Source organism: Hyperolius riggenbachi, chromosome 9 (assembly GCF_040937935.1).
Source record: "Hyperolius riggenbachi isolate aHypRig1 chromosome 9, aHypRig1.pri, whole genome shotgun sequence".
Taxonomy (NCBI): domain Eukaryota; kingdom Metazoa; phylum Chordata; class Amphibia; order Anura; family Hyperoliidae; genus Hyperolius; species Hyperolius riggenbachi.
The window spans coordinates 66,658,675-66,678,377 of NC_090654.1; the positions used below are offsets into that span (position 1 = coordinate 66,658,675).

The window sequence follows — 19,703 nt, forward strand, 5'->3', positions numbered from 1 at the left end:
GTAGGGGGCAGTGCTGGGGATCTGGGTAGTATTAGCGGCAGTGCTGGGAATCTGGGTAGTAGTAGGGGGCAATGCTGGGGATCTGGGTTGTATTGGTGGCAGTGCTCAGGATCTGGGTGGTAGTAATGGCAGTGCAGGGGATCTGGGTAGTAGTAGGGAGCAGTGCTGGGGATTTAGGTAGTAATAGGGGCAGTGCTGGGGATCTGGGTGGGTAGTGTGGCATTGCTGGGGATCTGGGTAGTAGTAGTGGAAGTGCTGGGGATCTGGGTAGTAATAGGGGGCAGTGCTGGGGATCTGGGTAGTAATAGGGGGCAGTGCTGGGGATCTGGGTAGTAGTAGTGGCAGTGCTGGGGATCTGGGTAGTAGTAGGGGGCAGTGCTGGGGATCTGGGTAGTAGTAGTGGCAGTGCTGGGGATCTGGGTAGTAGTAGTGGCAGTGCTGCGGATCTGGGTAGTGGTAGCGGCAGTGCTGGTGATCTGTGTTGTAATAGTGGCAGTGCTGGGTATCTAGGGAGTGTTTGACAGTGTCAAATGCCGTGGAGAGGTCCAGGAGGAGCAGATTTGGGTAGTAGTGGCAGTTCTGGGGATCTTGGTGGTAGTTGAGGCAGTGCTGGGGTTCTGGGTAGTAGTAATGTGCAGTGCTGTGTATCTGGGTTATTGGGTAACAGTGGGAGGCAGTGCTGGGGATCTGGTAGTAGGGGGGCAGTGCTGGGGATCTGGGTAACAGTGGGAGGCAGTGCTGGGAATAAGAGTAGTTGTATTGGATCTGGATAGTAAAAAGCACATTATTTATTACCCATTAATTTAATCTTTGCTGACAACCCTTATGAGAATAGGATGAGCTCAGACAAATCTGTATTACAGATAAAAGCAAAGCACATGCCTGGATAAAGTGCATCAGGGAATTGTGTCCTCCAACTGTTTCCTCACAATCCATCATCAGTGCACTTAGCCAGTCAGCAATGGCTGCACAATCGCTAATTGCTCTAATTGTATGTACCATTTTCAGGCTGTAGCAGACACAGATGGAAGTGGACAGCCTCTGCTATTTTCCATTATATGAACATGTGTAATTCTAAAAAAAAAACAATAAGCTGTGAACAGTAGAGAGGTATGAATGTCAGTACATTTCTGAAGCTCAAAACATTGATTAGTAGTTTGTGTACAATTGCTGTACAGTCGCCCCACTTAGCTCCCAGCCCAGCAGTGTGCTGCTCTGTTCAAGGGAGAGGAGAGGGGGGGATGACCTGTGACTGAAACCTTGCTGCAGGACCTTCCTGAGGAACTAGATATGTTGGGCAAGGGCAATCTGTTTGGCCATATTTTAATTTTGAGGGAATACAAGTGATGTCTGAAGACCCCTGAACACACTTTAGATTTTTGGATAAAATCATTAGGAGCAATCGTTTTGGCCAAAGAATTCATAAAAGGTGTGCATAGCTTCACTCTGTGTAATATACGGAGGTTTTAACATATTTTGTAAGGATAGTGGGACTGAGTTAGTTGTGTAGAATAACCAATGAAGTTTCAGCTATGCAATGAAACAAGAATTCTGACTCTGTTCTCATCGACACCTGCAACAAACATTCTTTTCATATTGGCGTTGATGAATCAGTCCCAACTTATGGATTGTGTCACCTGCCTACACCCTCATGGTTTTCATTCTGTGCCAGCTCCCTATTATATGATTATAGGTGGACATGGCAGTGATTTTTGGGAATGCTGGCAGTAGTGTGTGTTTGTGTGTGGGGAGGGCTCATATACCCATTTTTCCCAAAGTCTGCTCTACTAATACATTCTCAGTTGGTGTTGCTTTAGGTTAATCTATTTGTTGTATCCCCCAAGTACACCTACAACAACAGCTTAGTAATTTGAGTTTTTATGTAGTACAATTTTGTGCAAAATTATGCTGTGGTAGCTAAAAAGCTTTACTTGAAATATTGATCACATGACCAGAAGAAATTGAGTACAGAGACTGAGTTTCAGGATCTGTGGGTGGGACTAATGCTGTTCGGATTGCAGCATCCCGCTGTTCACACTGTATGAGGTGGCACAGACAATACAATATCACTTTCAGAAGTTTGCCGGGTACAGTCTGCCTGCAGGAAGTAACAATGGCTGGGCCATCAACAGGTAACTTTCTATTTCAGCTAATCATGCACCTTATGCACAGACATAAAGAAGCTCTCTCAACAAGGGCCTACACAGATCTAGGACAATATTTATGCTTTAGATATGTGCTGCAGAATGTATTTACTGGTAGTTTATGACAGTATAATGACTATTTATTATAATGTGATCCTGCTCATACAAAGAAATTCCACGGCCAATGTCGGTCCCATGTGGTTATCGCAGAGTGAAATCGAATGGACTGTTAGCTCTTCTGTCTAGTACTGCATTCACAGATATAATACAGTCAAAAGGACACTAGCTCTATTTATTTCACATATTACTGGATCTTTGTCTTTAGTTACTCCTTAAAAGGGAGAGTTAGCAGTATTCTGAGATTACTGGACAGGAAGTCAGCTGTGTGCTCAAAATATCTTCCTTATTTTAACTTGAAATGGTTTGTTCCCTAAACGTCTCTATATTTATCCTTGTTATTCATGTTCAATCGACATTTTAAGCTAGATTGGGAAGTTTTTCAGCAGAAAAATGTATCCCTTATTTCCATAAAACTTGACAGAGCTCTTATCCTATTACTGCCCCTTCCTGTTTCTTGCCTGCCATTACTTTACTTCCCTTTGTGTATAAGGCCAATCGCTCAGAGAATACGTTTGTACAGGATTTATACCCTTCTATTTGGTCACCTCATACTCGCACATTTCTTAGGCATTTCTTTCATTGTCTGCAGTTATTATCCACGTCACTTTTGTCACTCTCCAACTTTTGAGACTTTCAAGTTCACCCTTAAAGAGGCACTGTGGTGACATATAGTAGAATGTAGTAAATTATTCAAGATAACCACATTTACATGAATTTTCTTGGTTTCAGCATCAGAAACATATCCTGCATCTATATATTGCTGTATATTGGTATGCAGCCCTGCCCTCCCAGTGATGTTTAGCCTAGGCTGTTTGGCTTTGTGGAACATTCCTCCCAGAGCATTGTGGAAGACCAGGTATTTTTTCTACTGGCTTTGGAATACTTAGTATATAAACATTCTGCAAAGCTGCACCAGTCAGCACTAAAGATGTCAACACCCGTGATACATTTTAGAATGTAAATCAGGGAGAGGAAAGATTTTACAATAAGCAGACACTGACTAAATAATTCATAGTGCAATATTGTAAATAACATGCCATTTTATTATGTTAATTTCAGTATAGCTTGTTTTAATTGTGCATCATTCCTTTATCCTGCTTATTAGGCAACAGAAGTAGTTGTAAAGCCTTGTGTGCTAGAATGTTGTCCCTGCTGAGAATCTACCTTGGATATGGCAACCCCCATCCCTCCCCGATGCATCTGCGAGAATAATATCATCTAAATGCCTGCAGAGTCCATTGTTCTACTTCCTTACCCCTCCCTTCTCCCCTCTCCATGCCAACAGAACAGCCTAGTAACGGATCTGTACAGAACTCGGCCCCAAAGTTTCTCTCAGGGGATCGAGTCCCAATCCATGTGAGTGACAGTAATTGTGTGTGTGTGGGCACTGAATTCTGCATAATTTAGTGATCCGTTGTGGCAGATCTCTAAACAACATTGTGGAACACCTTCACTGATCATACTTTCTCCTGATACAATCATCAGCCTGAATTTCTCTTTGAAGCATATCATTTGACCCAGCGGCTCTTTGGACTGATCCACTCCTGCTTCCTTCTGCAAAGCTTATACTGTAGATTGTAAGCTTCTATGGTCAGGCCCTTTCTCCTCCCGATAGATGTTGCTGTACATATTCTGCCACAGCATTATGTGTAATTTGTCATATGTGGAAATGTGCTACTAGTGAGTTAAGGTTAAAGTACATACATGGAGGATTAGGGTTAGGTTTTGGAAAGGCTTGTTTGGTGCCTGAACTGATGTTAAAATTGTATTTCTGAACTTACCCGGGGCTTCCTCCAGCCCCCTCACAGTCCAAGAGTTCCCTCGGCATCCCCTCCGTTCTGCCGCTGGTAGCTCTGTTACCTGCGCAGCCCATCCACGTGCCCCATCTTGATCAAGCTCACATAGCTGGGAGTGTTCTGCGCATGTGAGATTCATTCTTTCGAGAACCGCACATGTGCAGAATACTCCCAGCGATTGGAGCACGATCATGACGGGCGCGCAGACAGGCTGCGCATACATCCCGGGCAGGTGGCATAGATAACGGAGCCGCCAGCAGGAGAATGGACGGGACCCAGTGTACGCCGAGTGACCTCATGGACAACGTGGGGGGCGGGGGGAAGCCCCATGTTAGTTCAGAAGTACATTTTTAACATCAGTTCATGTTCACTTTAAAGAAAACCTGAACTGAAAATTAAGAGTCAAAATAAACATACAGAAGTCATACTTACCTCCCGTGTAGTCTACTCCTCAATCTGTTTCTCCTCTCCTGCGTCCTGTTTGACCACTGTGATTAATGGAATTCTCTGTCCATTTTGAAAATGGCCATTACCCCATAACAGCTTCCTGGTCAGCACACTGTTAAACTGTGATATCACCCGTTGGGATATAGGGTGGGAAGTGAAATAACATGATTGATGTAATGTTTTTAGGGGATAAGGGGCTCTTTAGCCAGGTCTTGCCTTGCACAGGATTTTCTATATACTGTAATAACCATTTAATTGTTCTCATGCACACTCATAATGACAATGAAAGGTGACTGTAAAGTTCTATCGTGGAATGTAAGAGGGCTTAATGACAAATTCAAAAGATCTCTAGTTTTTAATTACCTCAAGCAGCATCAACCTGATGTCTGTATACTGCAAGAGACCCATTTAACTGGTAGTTGAGTCCTTGCTTTAAAAAAACCTTGGGTGGGTAGTTGCTACCATGCTACTTACTCCTCGTACTCTAGAGGGGTGAGTGTCTTGGTGCGTAGAACGCTCCCATTCCAACTTCTGCATCTTAAATTAGACACACAGGGAAGGTACGTTGCTATGCACGCACTGATACATATGCAAGATATCCTGATTGTGGGTATCTATATACCACCTCCTGCTACAACAAGTATCTTAGATAACTTAGCTCCCCTAATTGCAGAATGGGCTCCGGAAAAAATTATACTAACAGGAGATTTTAATATGGTAATGCAACCACAAGATAGACAGAAACCTAATTTAAAAGAACCCAAAGAACTCAAAACTTGGGTAGACAGTATGGGATTTGTTGATATATGGAAGTGGAGGTGCCCAGACCTTCCTGGATACACATGCCATTCGGCTTCACATAAAACTCTATCACGAATAGACCTGGTCCTGGCTTCCAACTCCTCATTGCCTATTATACACTCTATACAGCGTCTTCCATGGGCCCTCTCAGACCATGCGCCCCTCTTAACTACACTAACACTTAGACAACACTCCGCTTGTAAACCATGGAGACTATCCGGCTATTGGATTCATGACCAGGCAATCCAGGAGAAAATCCCACTAGCGATCGCTCAGTTCTGGTCCACTAACAAAGACTCTGCTGATAAACCAATAGTATGGGACACGTTCAAAGCTTACATGAGAGGGGAGTATATGGTGCAAATTAAACAATGCAAGAAGGGTAGACTTCTAGAACTCCAAACAGCAGAAAACAGAGTCAAAGACACCGAAATCCTGTATCTGGCGAGGCCCGACCGAGCCACATACTCAGACTGGCAACTGGCCATTACTAATCTTAAAATCCTTCATGTAGACTCAACGAAAAAAGCTGACCTTTGCCAAAAACAGAGAATATTCGAATATGGGGACAAATGTGGGAAAATGTTGGCATGGATTACCAAGGAACATATCCCTGCAGTAACTATCCCTGCTATTAACGCAGGGTCGGGTGACACTATAACTAGCGCTGAAGGGATAAACGAAGAGTTTACTAAATACTATACTAATTTATACACCACTAGATATAACTCCCCAATCCAGGAACTACAGGACTACCTGTTAACTATTTCACGCCCAGAACTTTCTGAGGAACACAAAAAACCCCTTGAGCTTCCGATCTCCTCAGACGAAATAGCTAACGCAATTGCGACATTAAAACCTAACAAAACCCCGGGGATAGATGGGATACCATCCGAATTTTATAAACAGCACTCTGAAAAACTTAAACAGCACTCTGAAAAACTTATCCCATTCCTCTATGACCTATTTAGGGATCCGAATGGTGTTCAGTCGTTGCCTGAGTCCATGAGAGAGGCACTGATAGTTGTCATCCCCAAGGAGGGAAGGGATCCGTTGCTATGCTCGTCTTATAGACCTATCTCTTTAATCAACATGGATGCAAAAATACTTGCCAAAATATTAGCTAACCGGCTCAAGCCATTACTAGACTCCATTATACATCCAGACCAAACAGGGTTCATGCCTGGGAGAGGGACGGACATAAATCTTCGGAGGCTGTTTGTCAATCTCTCAACAAAACATGATAACTCTGGATGTAGGGTGGTAGCCTCACTGGATTCAGAAAAGGCTTTCGACTCTGTGGAGTGGCAGTATTTGTGGCTGCTGCTTCAAAGGTTTGGAGTGGGACCTAAATTCCTACGATGGATTCAACTACTGTATGCCACTCCCAGAGCGAGAGTTCTCACTAATGGAATAGTGTCCAATGCATTTAATCTAAGCAGGGGCACAAGACAAGGCTGTCCTCTATCCCCCTTTTTATTCGCACTTGCAATCGAGCCACTTGCAGCTATGATACGAGCAACAGATGATATCCAAGGCATGCGGATCGGTAACTTGACTGAAAAGATTGCACTATACGCGGACGATCTCCTTCTCTTCCTTGGGGATGCTAATAAATCGCTGACAACTCTGTTGACAGTCATGGATAAATTTGGGAAATATTCCGGTTTAAAGATAAACTGGGAAAAGTCCTCACTATTCTCAATAGATTCAGACGCTCAAAAAACTGCTGCACACACTCCTTTACAATGGGTATCCACTTTTAAATACCTTGGGATATATATTAAATATCCGCTAAAAGAGTATCTTAGAATCAATCTTAACCCAATTATAGACTCGTTCGACAAAAAATGTCATACCTGGGCCAAATTGCCACTTACGGTAATGGGGAGATCTAATCTTATCAAAATGCTATACCTACCACGCTTCCTATATGTCTTTAGACAGACACCAGTGTGGATCCCTAATTCAACCTTTAAAAGAATTAACAAAATATTAACAAATTTCCTGTGGGCGGGAGGAATACCACGCATCTCTCTTACCTCTCTACAGCTCCCCACTTCCCTTGGGGGTATGGCCCTTCCCAACTTTAAATTATACTTTTGGGCAGCAACACTCGTAACTATCAGATGGTGGTTCGCTCAAGATCACAGGAACACAGCATCTATTCTAGAGGCGGCGACGGTGGGGTCACTCGAGGGACTCTCCCTCCTGCCATTTAGAGGGGCTAAAGCACTTGCTGACCTACCAGACCCTATGACCCTTACCATCAAAGTTTGGGATGCAGCTAGGAAAAGATACAAACAACCAGATATATACTCACCCTTTACCCCCTTGTGGTGTAATCCTCAGTTGACACACTTCCAACACATACCTGACCCTATTCAATGGTCCAGATTTGGTATCAAATGGCTAAAACATATTGTTACAGAAGGGCAGTTGTCCTCCTTCGATATATTAAAACAAGAATTTTCCCTAACAAACAAGATGTTCTTTCGATATATCCAAGTGAGACATGCAGCGAAAGCGCAGTTTTCTAGAAACATTGTTCTAAAATCAGATCCACTAGAAGCCCTTTTGCTACAAAAACACCTAGAGTCCCCCCTGTCTGCAATATACTCTACTGTACTAGATACCTCGACTCCCAGAGTAGCTAAAGCACTCCAAGAGTGGCAAAATGATGTACCTGGTTTGGAGGAGTCTGAGTGGAGGGACATGTTGGAAGACACGGGATCTTATCTTATCTCCATAAAAGATAGACTAGTACAATTAAAATTTATTTACAGAATATATTTTACCCCTTATCGTCTGGCACAGATGTATCCAGGGAGATCAGACAGGTGCCCCAGGTGTGACCAAGGTCAAGCAAACTTTATCCATATGGTCTGGTTGTGCCCTCACATACAGACATACTGGAATCAAATAAACAACTTTCTTCAGAAAATCTTTGAAAGGCCAATTATCCTTAGCCCTAAAACGCATCTACTAGGAATCGCAGGTGATATAGTTCCCAATAGGAGATTGCTGACACTTTGGGATCTCCTATGCTACTATGCCAGGAAAAATATTATTACCTACTGGATCAGACAGGGTCCTCCAACAATAAAAGAATGGATCATAATGGTCAACGCTGCCTTACCATTTTATAAATTAACGTACATTCAAAGAAAGTGCCCTCTTAAATTTGAGAGTATTTGGATTCCATGGATAGAACACCTCAAAAAACAAGGTATTGACTATGATTCATAAAACTAGCGAGTTTTACATTAGAAAATGTTTGGTTATCTCTGATATGCAAGCAAGACCGGGCGGGGTGGGGAGGAGGGACTGGGGAGGGATGTTGGGGTTCTTCAAGGGGAATGCTGTAAATCTATGTTATTTGTTGTGCTTTAAAAACAAAAATGATTCAATAAAACTTATTTGTTAAAAAAAAAAAACTGTGATATCACCCACTTGAGCCATAGGGAAACATGGACATTACCTGGCACATCAGTTGTCCTCTCAGCTATAACTGACATAAACTGATATATAACTGACATTTTAGTTTTGACAAAATGTTGTCAGAACTGGAAGGGATTATTGTCAGAAGAAAATGTTGAGCTTCTGAGAGGAACTGATGGCAAGGTAACTATGTAATGTTCATTTGAAGTTACCTCACGTGTTTATTTTAAATAATTTTACTCACTTCAGGTTCCCTTTAAGGTTAGGTTATAGATGATGTAGGGTGAGGGTTAAGATTCTGCAGTAATGGCCCCCTCCAAATCACTTTATCTCTTATCTTTTCTTCTAGGCAGGTGATGGCTTACCTTGGCACTCCAGCTGTAGTGGAACTACAAGTCCCATTAAGGGGCCCATACACTCAGCCGATTTTCTGGCCGACCGATCGATCACGATCGATCGATCGATTGATCGTTTGCAAATCGGTTGGCAAATCGACCGATCGATGGCCGATTTCGATCAATTTCGATGGATTTCCATCGAACTGACAGGGTGGAAAATTTAGGTCGATCTGATGAGATTGCTTATCAGTTTGCATTGGCCTTAATGGCAATCTGATGGCAAAAAAATGCCATCAGATCGAATTTCAATAGATTTCAAACTGAAATCTATTGGAATTCTATCCTGGTAAAAAATGTTCCAAAAACGCATCAGATAGATCATCAGATGCATTTCTTATCTATCTGCTGCCAATCTGACGAGTGTATGGGCACCTTTAGGCATTGCAATACTCTGACAGCTCTAAGCACAACTAGGTAATGCAGAGGCATGATGGGATTTGTAGTTTTGTCACAGCTGGATTGCCAAGGTTAGCCATCATTGTTCTAGGTGATATTTTCACATCTTATAAATAAAATGCCTTTTATTAAGCCACTAGCAAGCAAGAAAATACTCTTGACGGTACTTTTTCACCTACTTTTTGGTACCTTTTCAATTGCAAGTGCTGAAATGTTATTTTAAACATACAATGAAAATTATCTCATAGGAGAAAACTTGGGAGAAAAAGTGAATTGGATCGGGCCCAAAGTGGGTTGAGGACTTTAAAATAATACAAAAAAATTTAAAAAAATGCGTTAGGTGAGGTAGGGGGAGGAATTAAAAGGAACCCGAGGTGAGAGACATATGGAAGCTGGCATATTTATTTCCTTTTAAACAATACCAGTTTCCTGGCAGTCCTGCTGATCTTTCTGGTCAGTAGTATCTGAATCACACACCCGAGACAGGCATGCAGCCAACCTGCTTAGAGTTTTCTCAGAAACATCTGATCTGCCTGCTTGTTCAGGGTCTATGGGTAAAAGTACTAGAGGCAGTGGATCAGCATTGTTCAAATAAATATGACAGCCTCCATATGTCTCTCACTTTGGGTTCTTTTTAAGAGAAAGAAGTTTCGACTATGAAGCTTTCACATGAATCAAGTCTGAGGAAGGCTTCATAGCTGAAAGCTTACTCATTTTCTTCTAAGTAAGCTAATAAATGGGATCATCCTAAATAAAAACTTCTTTATTTTACTGATTGCTAACACGGTACAATACTCCACGATTTTAAAGGGATCTAAGCAGCTCCTGGCTTCGAATAGCTGAAAGGGCTGCCATGTTTGAGAAGTACAACCCCCTGCTACTTTTCCACTGCTATTATCCAGGCTAGGTGTGAAATTCTTCAAGTGTGACTGATGCTGGGAAAACACGATGAGATTTTTCAGCAGATTTACTGTCCGATCGATTTTCAGATCGTTTTTCCAATCGATTTCCATTCACGTCTATGTAAATCGATCAGAAAAATTATCGAAAATCAGATCGGACATGTCGGAAATTATCTATCGAACCATCTATCTTCCAAAAATCTCATGGTGTATTCCCAGCATAATGTTTTCTGTTTAAAGTACAGTGGGGAAGACTCGGGGCCCGTTTCCACTATCGCGAATCTGCATGCATTTTCTGCAAGCAGGTTCGCACAAATAATACACGTTAATTAGCCTGTTTCCACTTGTCAGGAAAACAGAGCATTTTTCTGTGCAGGAAAAATCTGCAAATCAATTCGTACACGGCATACAATGTAATTAATAGGAAATTCGCATGCGTTTTCACTTTGCGAATTTTCCATGCAAATTCGCGTGCGTTTTCGTCTAAAATCAATGTAAAAGCACACAGGCACTGACATGGTTAAATGCGCATACCTATAAAAAACGCAAAAATGTACGTGAATTTGCGGTAAAATTTGCATCCGCATGCAAAATTTTTTTCGCGTTTTCCGCAACAAATTTGCACCGCACAAGTAGAAACGGGCCCTCAGGGTTTGTTTGTGGTCAATTAAGTCTAATGAGGTGATTTCTTATCTGCTTTCCATCATCTGTTGCTCCTCCATCTGTCCGCAGGTTCTTTCACGGACGGAAGAGGTGCCTATTTTAACCATTGAATGTTAAAAGATGAGGTAAAATGAAAGTTTTTTTTAATAATAAACCACATTTTTAGAATGCATTTTTAATTTGCTATAGAGCTGCCCTGGGAGTTAAAAATGATGCTCGGTTCACTTTAAGGTTAGGCACTAGGCATGGGGGTCAGGTTAGGCATAAGTGAGAAGGGGGTAGAGGTTAGAGAGTAATGGCCCGTACTCACGGGCTGCAAAAATCGCCTGTCGCCAGCACACGTGAGCGTGTGGGCGACAGGCCGGCAACAGCTTCTCTCCAGGTCCCTCCGCGTATTCACGCGGAAGAGGAACCAGCGGCGAGACGGAAGCTGTCGCCGACGTTCCTCCTCCCCCCGCCGGAAGCTCCATAAACCTCAATGGAGGTTGCTGTCGCTAGTCCGCGTACTCACGCGGACTAGCGACAGTTGCGGCGGGGGGGCAGCGGCTACTGTCGCCATGCGATTGAAAGTTTCAATCGCCTGGCGACATGAGCGACGGGCGACAGTTCAGGGTGCGCGCGCGTGCGGCGGCCCATACTCACGGGCGACCTGTCGCCGCAACACGCGCGCGCTGCGTGTTGCGGCGACAAATGTCACTCGTGAGTATGGGCCATAAGGATGGGAGTCAGTGTTGGGGACCAATAAGGAAAGTGTTAAGTCTAGGTGTTGAGATAGGATTTTATTGCTCTATGTAGCATGTCTCCACTAAGCAGCATAGATCAACAAAACACTGGTGCCCCCCTTCCTATCTCCATGCATGAGGAGGAAAAGTGGCTTTTGTTGTTTGTCCCTCTTGGCAGCTATTCCAGCGCACGCCACTCGGCTGGTACTGTGTCTGAACATGTCTGAGCTATGCAAGGAATGCCCACTTCATGTGCCCCTCTGACCTCCGCCATCTGCTCTGTCTGATCTGTGCAGACAAGTGGAAAGCTGTCACTAATGGAGGGGGGGCAATGTCACAACAATGGAAGGGCCATGGCATAGACAAAGCCCACTTCTGTGAGCACAAAGAGCCGGCACTACCAGCAATAACGAGAGAGAAATGGCAGCGTGCTCTGCAAATGTAGCTGTTAGAAAATAATAAATACAAGGTATGCCATCTAGCTGTTACACATGATGAAATTCCAAGGAATAGCAGCCCCTTCACCAATCATTGCATACCTTTTCCTGTGAGGAAGTGATTTGTAATAACGTGTGCAGACTGTATATGTATTACTTTTTTCCTTGTGTGTGAAGATCTTCTCCAGGCCTCGTTCCCATAGCATTCCGCTCACGTGTCCGTCCGCTTTTTTAGAGACTTGGAGTTTTTTTTCCTCTCCCGGCGCTTGGGTGGTCAATGCGGTTTTGTTAAAAGCGCTTTTCTAAGCGCTTTTCTTGAGCCGATTTTCTAATTCACTCCCTGATACAAGTCAGGAAGTGAACTCTTTGAACCGGAAAATAATAAATACAATGTATTTATACTTAAAAATGCAATCGCTGCACAAAGCGATTTTGTGAGCGTTTTGCCTGTACCTTCCAATGAAGCGGAATCGCCTTAAAAGTGGTCCAGGCAGCGCTTTGCTGAGCAGATCGGAAACCAACCGCTCAGATGTGAACTCTCTTATAGAGAATCATTGCACAAGAGCTTTCAGGACGATTTTAAAAATCACCAGCGCTTAAAAAAATCTCAAAAACACCCCTAGTGTGAACGAGCCCCCCTCTCTCTCTCTCTCTCTCTCTCTCTCCATATATATATATATATATATATATATATATATATATACATATATATATATATCAGCATGCGAAAGTTTGGGCAACCTTGTTGATCGTCGATTTTCCTTAATAAATCGTTGGTTGTTATGATAAAAATTGTCAGTTAAATATATCATCTAGGAAACACACACAGTAATATTTGAGAAGTGAAAGTATTTGAGAACTACTGCGCCTGCGCAGTACAGCCCGGAGGACGTCCGATGACGTCAGCGTGCCGGCGTGGGACGCAGAAGTGCCGGGCCTTGGAGCGCAGAAGAGCCCGACCTGGCCGCCGGCCTGGCCAGGTCGGGCGCGCCACCGGAGACCACCGGGAGCCTGCGGAGCGGCGCCGAGGGCACCTCCTGCCTGCCACGGGCTGGAGGAAGCCCCAGGTAAGTGGATGGGGATTTTTATTTTTTTCGGATAGTCCCTGAACCTTCCCTTTAAGGCCGCTATCGAAGCATCCTGGGCCTCCATAACACCTGAGCAGTGCCACAGGCTGATTGCCTAAATGCCACGCCGCATTGAAGCAGTCATTTCTGCAAAAGGATTCCTGACCAAGTATTGAGTACATAACTGAGCATAATTATTTGAAAGTTGACATTTTTTGTTTTTGTATTTACCTTCCCCCTAAAAAGATGTGATATGTTCCACGAGATGTAACTTGCTTGTCTAACTCTAATGTACTTGTTTTTTCTATCTGTTGCTTATTTGGGTTTGAAGGATAAGGCATGTGAGTGGCGTGGAACGCGAGTGAACTGCATCAGCTACAGGCGGCGACATAGGTAAGTTAACCCCCCTCCCTGTGCTGCGGCCAGCAAGTCCTATATGTAATTTCTGTGAAGAGCAGTGGCGCTACCTCTAGCAAACAGGGGCTGAATAATGATACAGACAGTGGTATACACAAAATATAGATGTTGGTACATAGTACAGAATTTTAGTGGGCTCTGTCGAGGGCAGAGAGGGGGTGTGCTTATGCAATATTTTTATTGTTCGCCTTTACAGCTTGCCCCCTAGTCCATGATGGGTCATTGTTGAAACGTGTAGGGAGGAGCCTGGAGGCTATCCAGCAGTGGCTGAATGGAGTACTGCTCAAGGGCTCTGCCTCTGACTCAGAAGACCTGGGTTCAAATCTTGGCTCTTTCTGTTCAGTAATTCAGCACCTATTCAGTAAGGAGTTGTGCTAGACTCCCTAACACTGATACTGCCTATAGAGTACATCCTAGTGGGTGCAGCTCAAGTGCTTTAAGTCCGCCAGGAGAAAAGTGCAATAAAAAGCCTGCAAGCCTCACACCGGCACACTTCCTCCTTCCGGCTTGAAGGAGGAAGTGCGCCGTGGTGAGGCGTGCAACGCGACCAATAGGACGCTTGCAAGCTGTTTGGAATGCAGGGCGGACAGTGGAATTATGGGTAAATAACTCCTTATATCCCCACCACACACCTGCGCAAATTAAGCCTCAATTGAATCACGGGTAATCACTCCTGATTACTCGTGAGAGCAACCCTGCACGCTAATGCTTTGCATGAGCTTGGAAAGAAAAGCAACAGCAGGGAGATGGTGGCCTGCAGTCCGTGGTGCCGCCGTAAGCCTCATATGAACTGTTTCACCGAAGAGGATGGTTAATTCCAGGAGATGGATACCTACGGGGGACACTACACTATTAATATGCAATGAGACATGTAGCCTTTCGGGTAATCCCACTATACCTCTGTGACGGAACATATTTCAATTAAAGGTGCCCATACACTGAACCGATTGACCAATCGATCGATTTGCGGCTGATTTTGATCAATTTCAATCTATCTGACATGCTGGAAAATCTAGGTCGATCTGTTGATCTGCAATCATTTTGCATTGGACCTAATGGAAATCTGATAGCAAAAAAATACATCAGATCGATTTTCAATAGATTTCAAACTGAAATCTATTGGAAATCTGTTCCTAGTAAAAAAATTTCCTAAACACATCAGATAGATCAGAGATCTATCTGATGATCTATCTGCTGCTAATCTAACGAGTGTATGGCCTGCTTAAGAGCGCAGTTTGATTTCAACAAAAGCCTACCTAGGGGTTTTCAGATCACGTTAGAGGGATTATGGTGGGCCACATAAAATAAAACAGTCCAATTGCATTATGACTTTATACTCGGGTCCAGATAATAAATAATGTGCCAATTTTTCAAGTTTGTTGCCAAATTTGTTGCAAATTAAACACATCTTGAAACTGACCACATCAAACTCAGCAGATACTGATTTTGATAGGCTCAGATTCAAGTTGTATGCTATTTCTAACAAATGTGCAGCAAACTCAAACAACTTAGCTTCTCAATGAGCATCTGATGTGGGAATAGTGGGTTATAGGAGGAACATTGTGTAACCTGGGCCAACCAATCAGCTTTCAGCTCTCTTCTGCTCAGCAAAGTAATGACTGGCAGTGCTTGGAATTCTGTACTGTACTGGCTAATCATAAAGAAATGTGAGGCTCTTTCCAGTCTCCTATCTAGGATCCCATATGTTCCATGCTGTTGTATAGTTGTATACATCTGTCCCTGCTGTCGCTCAAGGAAAATTAAAAAAAGATGAAAGTAACAGGAAGAGCCTTAGGGCTAACTCCCCTTTTTCAAGTCACAACTTTGCTCCGAACCCCCACATCAAACTGCTCAGCCCTGACCTCCGACCCTTGCCATTGACCTCACGACCCCCGCAGCAGCTGCTGAACTACATTTCCCACAATGCACCCACGCCTCCGGGATACAATCCTTGGAACTGCATGAATCCAATGTTAAAAGGGGAGAGAATGGAGCTATAAAAGGACCGGTAACTGACACATAGCAAAGGCAGTCCCACTGTGTACTAACCTGCTACTAAAGGAGAAATACAGAGATAGCGATCATTGTGTAACTCTCTGAACACTGAACCATTGTTTACCGCCTGCCTAAAGAAAAAAGGTGAAATCTCTTGCAATGGAATACTGCATTTTACAGCAGTATTTTACAGCAGTAGTTACAGGTGAACTGTAACTAAAATCCTACTTCATATTACTTTATCTTTTATTTATATAGTGGCAACATTTTACCAGGGCTGTGGAGTCGAGGAGTCGGAGCAATCTTGGGTACCTGGAGTCGGTGGTTTCAATAAACTGAGGAGTAGGATGATTTTTTAACCAAATCCATAGCCTTTGTATTAATTAGACTAAGGAGTCGGAGTCGGATGATTTTTGTATCGACTCCACAGCCCTGCATTTTAGGATGTAAGTTACTAACAACCAATAAAATTGACAGAAGTGCCTCAATGCGCTTAGGCCCGGTTCACACTGGCACTAAAATACCGGTCTGTTAGTGGATCGTAATGAAACGGATGCTAACAGATCCAATGTTAACCTATGGATCCGTTCACATTGGTCCATTTGGACGGATTCCACACGCTCCACTGAACGGATCGCAAGTTTTGATTCTGCAGTGTTTTTTTTCTGGACAGCGGAATGGAAACGGAGGCTAAAGTGCTCATGGGAGGCAATGCGAAAACAGATCTTCACAACTCACTGACTATAAAAATGGAGCTCTGCAGCCACTTTTCCTGTCACGCAAGCCCACCCAGCACCCCTTGCAAGACTGTATCGGTAGGCAGCTCATGTGTGTATGTAAATGTATGTAAATTAAGGTGCAACAATGCATCCATCACCCATGCAGCCCTCGTGCAATCTAATCATCAGTTTTGTGCCACACTCCTTTGCTCAGTGTAGATCAGCCTTTCTCAACCTTTCTACCCTGGAGGAACCCTGCAAATAACTTTTGGATCTCAAGGAACCCCTGCAAACAATTTTTTGGTCTCGAGGAACCCCTGCATTTATTTTGCAGGAGGCATGGTCTTTAAAAGTATGTGTGGATGTTCATTTCACTACCCCCATTACACTGCCACTCATTATACCGTCTCCTGATGCCCCAATTTAGTGCTTCTTGTTACAGTACTACCTATTATAATGTGCTCTATTACAGGGCTTTTCAATCTCTTCACTAATTGTACCACTTTTATCACCTGAAAATGTAAAAGTACCAGCCGTGCTCCTGCGCAGTAGAGCGGACCCGATCAGGCTCGGCTGTTTCCACCAGAATCCAAGTGGAGAACTGCAACTGCGCATGCGGGTATGCTGACAAGGAGATCTTTGGGCATCCTATCGCTGGATCCCCTCTACTGTGGAGGAAGGGGGAAGCCTCTTTAGCCTCCAAGGTCCTTGCTGTGCTGCCCTTCAGAATAGTTCAGACCTCAGATCAGCAGTAACCCGACTGCCACTGTGCACCGTTCGCCTGTGTCACTTCACCACTGATCTGAGGTCTGAAGTATGCTGCAGGGCAGCACAGTGAGGAACCAGCGAGGGGAGATGAACTTTGTGGAGGCAAGATGGGGCCAAGACAAATAGCAGGCAAGCCTGGTGTGTACCACCTGGCCAACAGCCAAGTACCACTGGTTGAAAAGCCCTGCTCTATTATACTTCCCCCACGATGGGGGAAAATGCCAAGGAACCCCTGCAGAGTCCTCAAGGAACCCTGGTTGAGAAAGCCTGGTGTAGATACTGTAACTCTTTTTTTTTTTTTTTTTAGTATTTTTCATTGTAATGAAAATGGATACAAATGGATACTTTGGAACAGAAATCAAATACGTTTTTACAGATCCGTTTACCAGAAAGTGCCAGTGTGACCCGGCCCTTACTTACTAACAGCAAGCCTACCTGTCAGTGCTCCTTTATATCTCCTTGCCTTCTGCTTCCGCTGTGTGCCTAGGCACAGGAAGCCCAGATGAAATAGGAGTGTATCTGGCATCTGGCATCACTGCACACTACAGCTAAATACATATTTTCTATAACTGTTGCCAGAAATCAATGCACTGCTCAGTGATCTGAGACTTTTTTCTCTCCGGTACACTTTAACCTCCTTAGCGGTAATCCGAGCCAGGATCGGAGCGGAAATCCGCAGCTCAGTTCCCATGCCTGAGTGAGTTATACGCAGGAGCTGCTGCAGATCTCTCTGCGGTATGTTTTGTTTTTTCTTCTTCTTGTTTTTAGGGTCTAAAAGCTTGTGGAAAAATTGCATGGCTTTTAGACCCTAAATCTGGAAATAATCATAACGCCAGGGAGGTTAAATCATAACAAACCCATTGTATTGCTTTAAGGCCCCATTCACACTGGGAATCACAAAACGCAAGCAAAATTACTAGCATTTGCAATGCAATTTTCCTGTGATTTGTCACTGTACAGGAAAGTGATTTTGGAGTAATTGCGTTTTGTGATTCTTTTACATTGAAATGCAATCCTTCCAAAATCACAAAAAAATTCTACATGCACCATGTTTGCGATTTCAGCAAATCGATAATCGCTGGCGATCGCTACAGTGTGAACACTACCATTAATTTGCATTTCTGTAGCGCTTTCTCAAGTGCTAGCGATTTACAGACCAGCTGAAATTGCTAGTTAAACGCTCCAGTGCGAAGAAGACGATCAGATAATCTGACCATGCACACATTTTTCTAATCGATTTCTAACAGATTCAATCACTTTGATCACATCTGCCAGTAATATGTTGCTCCAACATACCCAATCGATTCACTTACTGTATAATCAATTTTGTTTAGTTTTGTAATTTTGAAAGTCTGCATTGACCACAAAAATGCTTCCTGCAAATTGAGTTTGCTGTGTAAGGTAGTTCCCAATCATTATCCAATTGAATTCCAGTCGAATAGGGATTGATCAGCCAATAGAGATTGATCAGCTTGGCATATTGGGTCATATTTGATATGTGTATGGCTAGCTAATATGATCGAAACGTGTTATCAGCTTAGATTCCAGTCTCCATGTACAGATAGGTTAATATGTGAAAATAAGTTGTAGAAAACACTCACAAAATCAGTCTCTGGCATTCAGAATATCTAACATCACTATTAAAAACCATAAATCTGCTAGTAGCTCTGCTGCTGCACTTGTGTATATCACCCCCTCCTCATACCCCCCCCCCCCCCCAATCACTCACCTGCGCACAGTAGCACTGCCTGTCAGTGTGAGGAGCTGTCGCCTCTGCTGGATGCTTGCTTGTGCACTTGTGCAGCCGTCTCTTCTCTATCTTACCCCGTCCCCAGCTGCTCCCCCCTTTCCTTCCTGCCCTGCATCCCCCACCCAGATCTCTGCTGATTTCCTCTCCTGAATGGAATGAGATGTTTCCTCCTGGCTGGCGGTGCTGACAGAGGCCTGGGTGGTGTTCTGTACTGGTAGGGTGTGTATGTGGTGGGGGGGGGACCCCCTGATGAGGCTTGATCATAGAGAGGGAGTCTGGAGGGGGCTGCATAGGAGAGGGTGACTCAGGAAGGAGGTCTGGAATCTGCTGACAGGTGTAATTTTCCTCTATCTAAACTGTTTGCTGTCCCAGAATCCTGGCTACATACTGTGCACGCTGCTTTCTGCCTTATAGTGTACTCCAGTCCAGGGCTGGCCAAACAGCCAAGTCTTGTGATTCCTAATGCAAAACTTGTCATACATGGCATGTCAGCTACAATAGGATGTATTACGTACAGACAAAAAAAGAACGGCAGCAAATTTTAAACCAAGCTGCACCTACGGCTAGGAGCATACTAGGTAGAACCGCCAGCGTTGCGGAAAACGCTATTGTTTTTGTTGATGATGAAAGTCTATGGTCCGCATAGGAAAATGCATATATGTGCATTTTACAATGTGTGTTTTTCAAACCGCACAACTGGCTGCATATTTCTCAAAAAGG

General features: G+C 43.8%; 1 protein-coding gene across 1 annotated transcript in view; it reads right to left on the reverse strand.

Annotated features, from left to right (window-relative positions):
• The window catches only part of HYAL2 (hyaluronidase 2), a 60,815-nt gene extending 41,767 nt beyond the window's left edge, over positions 1-19,048 (reverse strand). The window contains exon 1 of the mRNA XM_068251562.1: positions 18,963-19,048. The gene's annotated coding sequence lies outside the window, so the exon portion shown is untranslated. The remainder of the gene's footprint in view (positions 1-18,962) is intronic.
• Between the last annotated feature and the right edge of the window lie 655 nt (positions 19,049-19,703).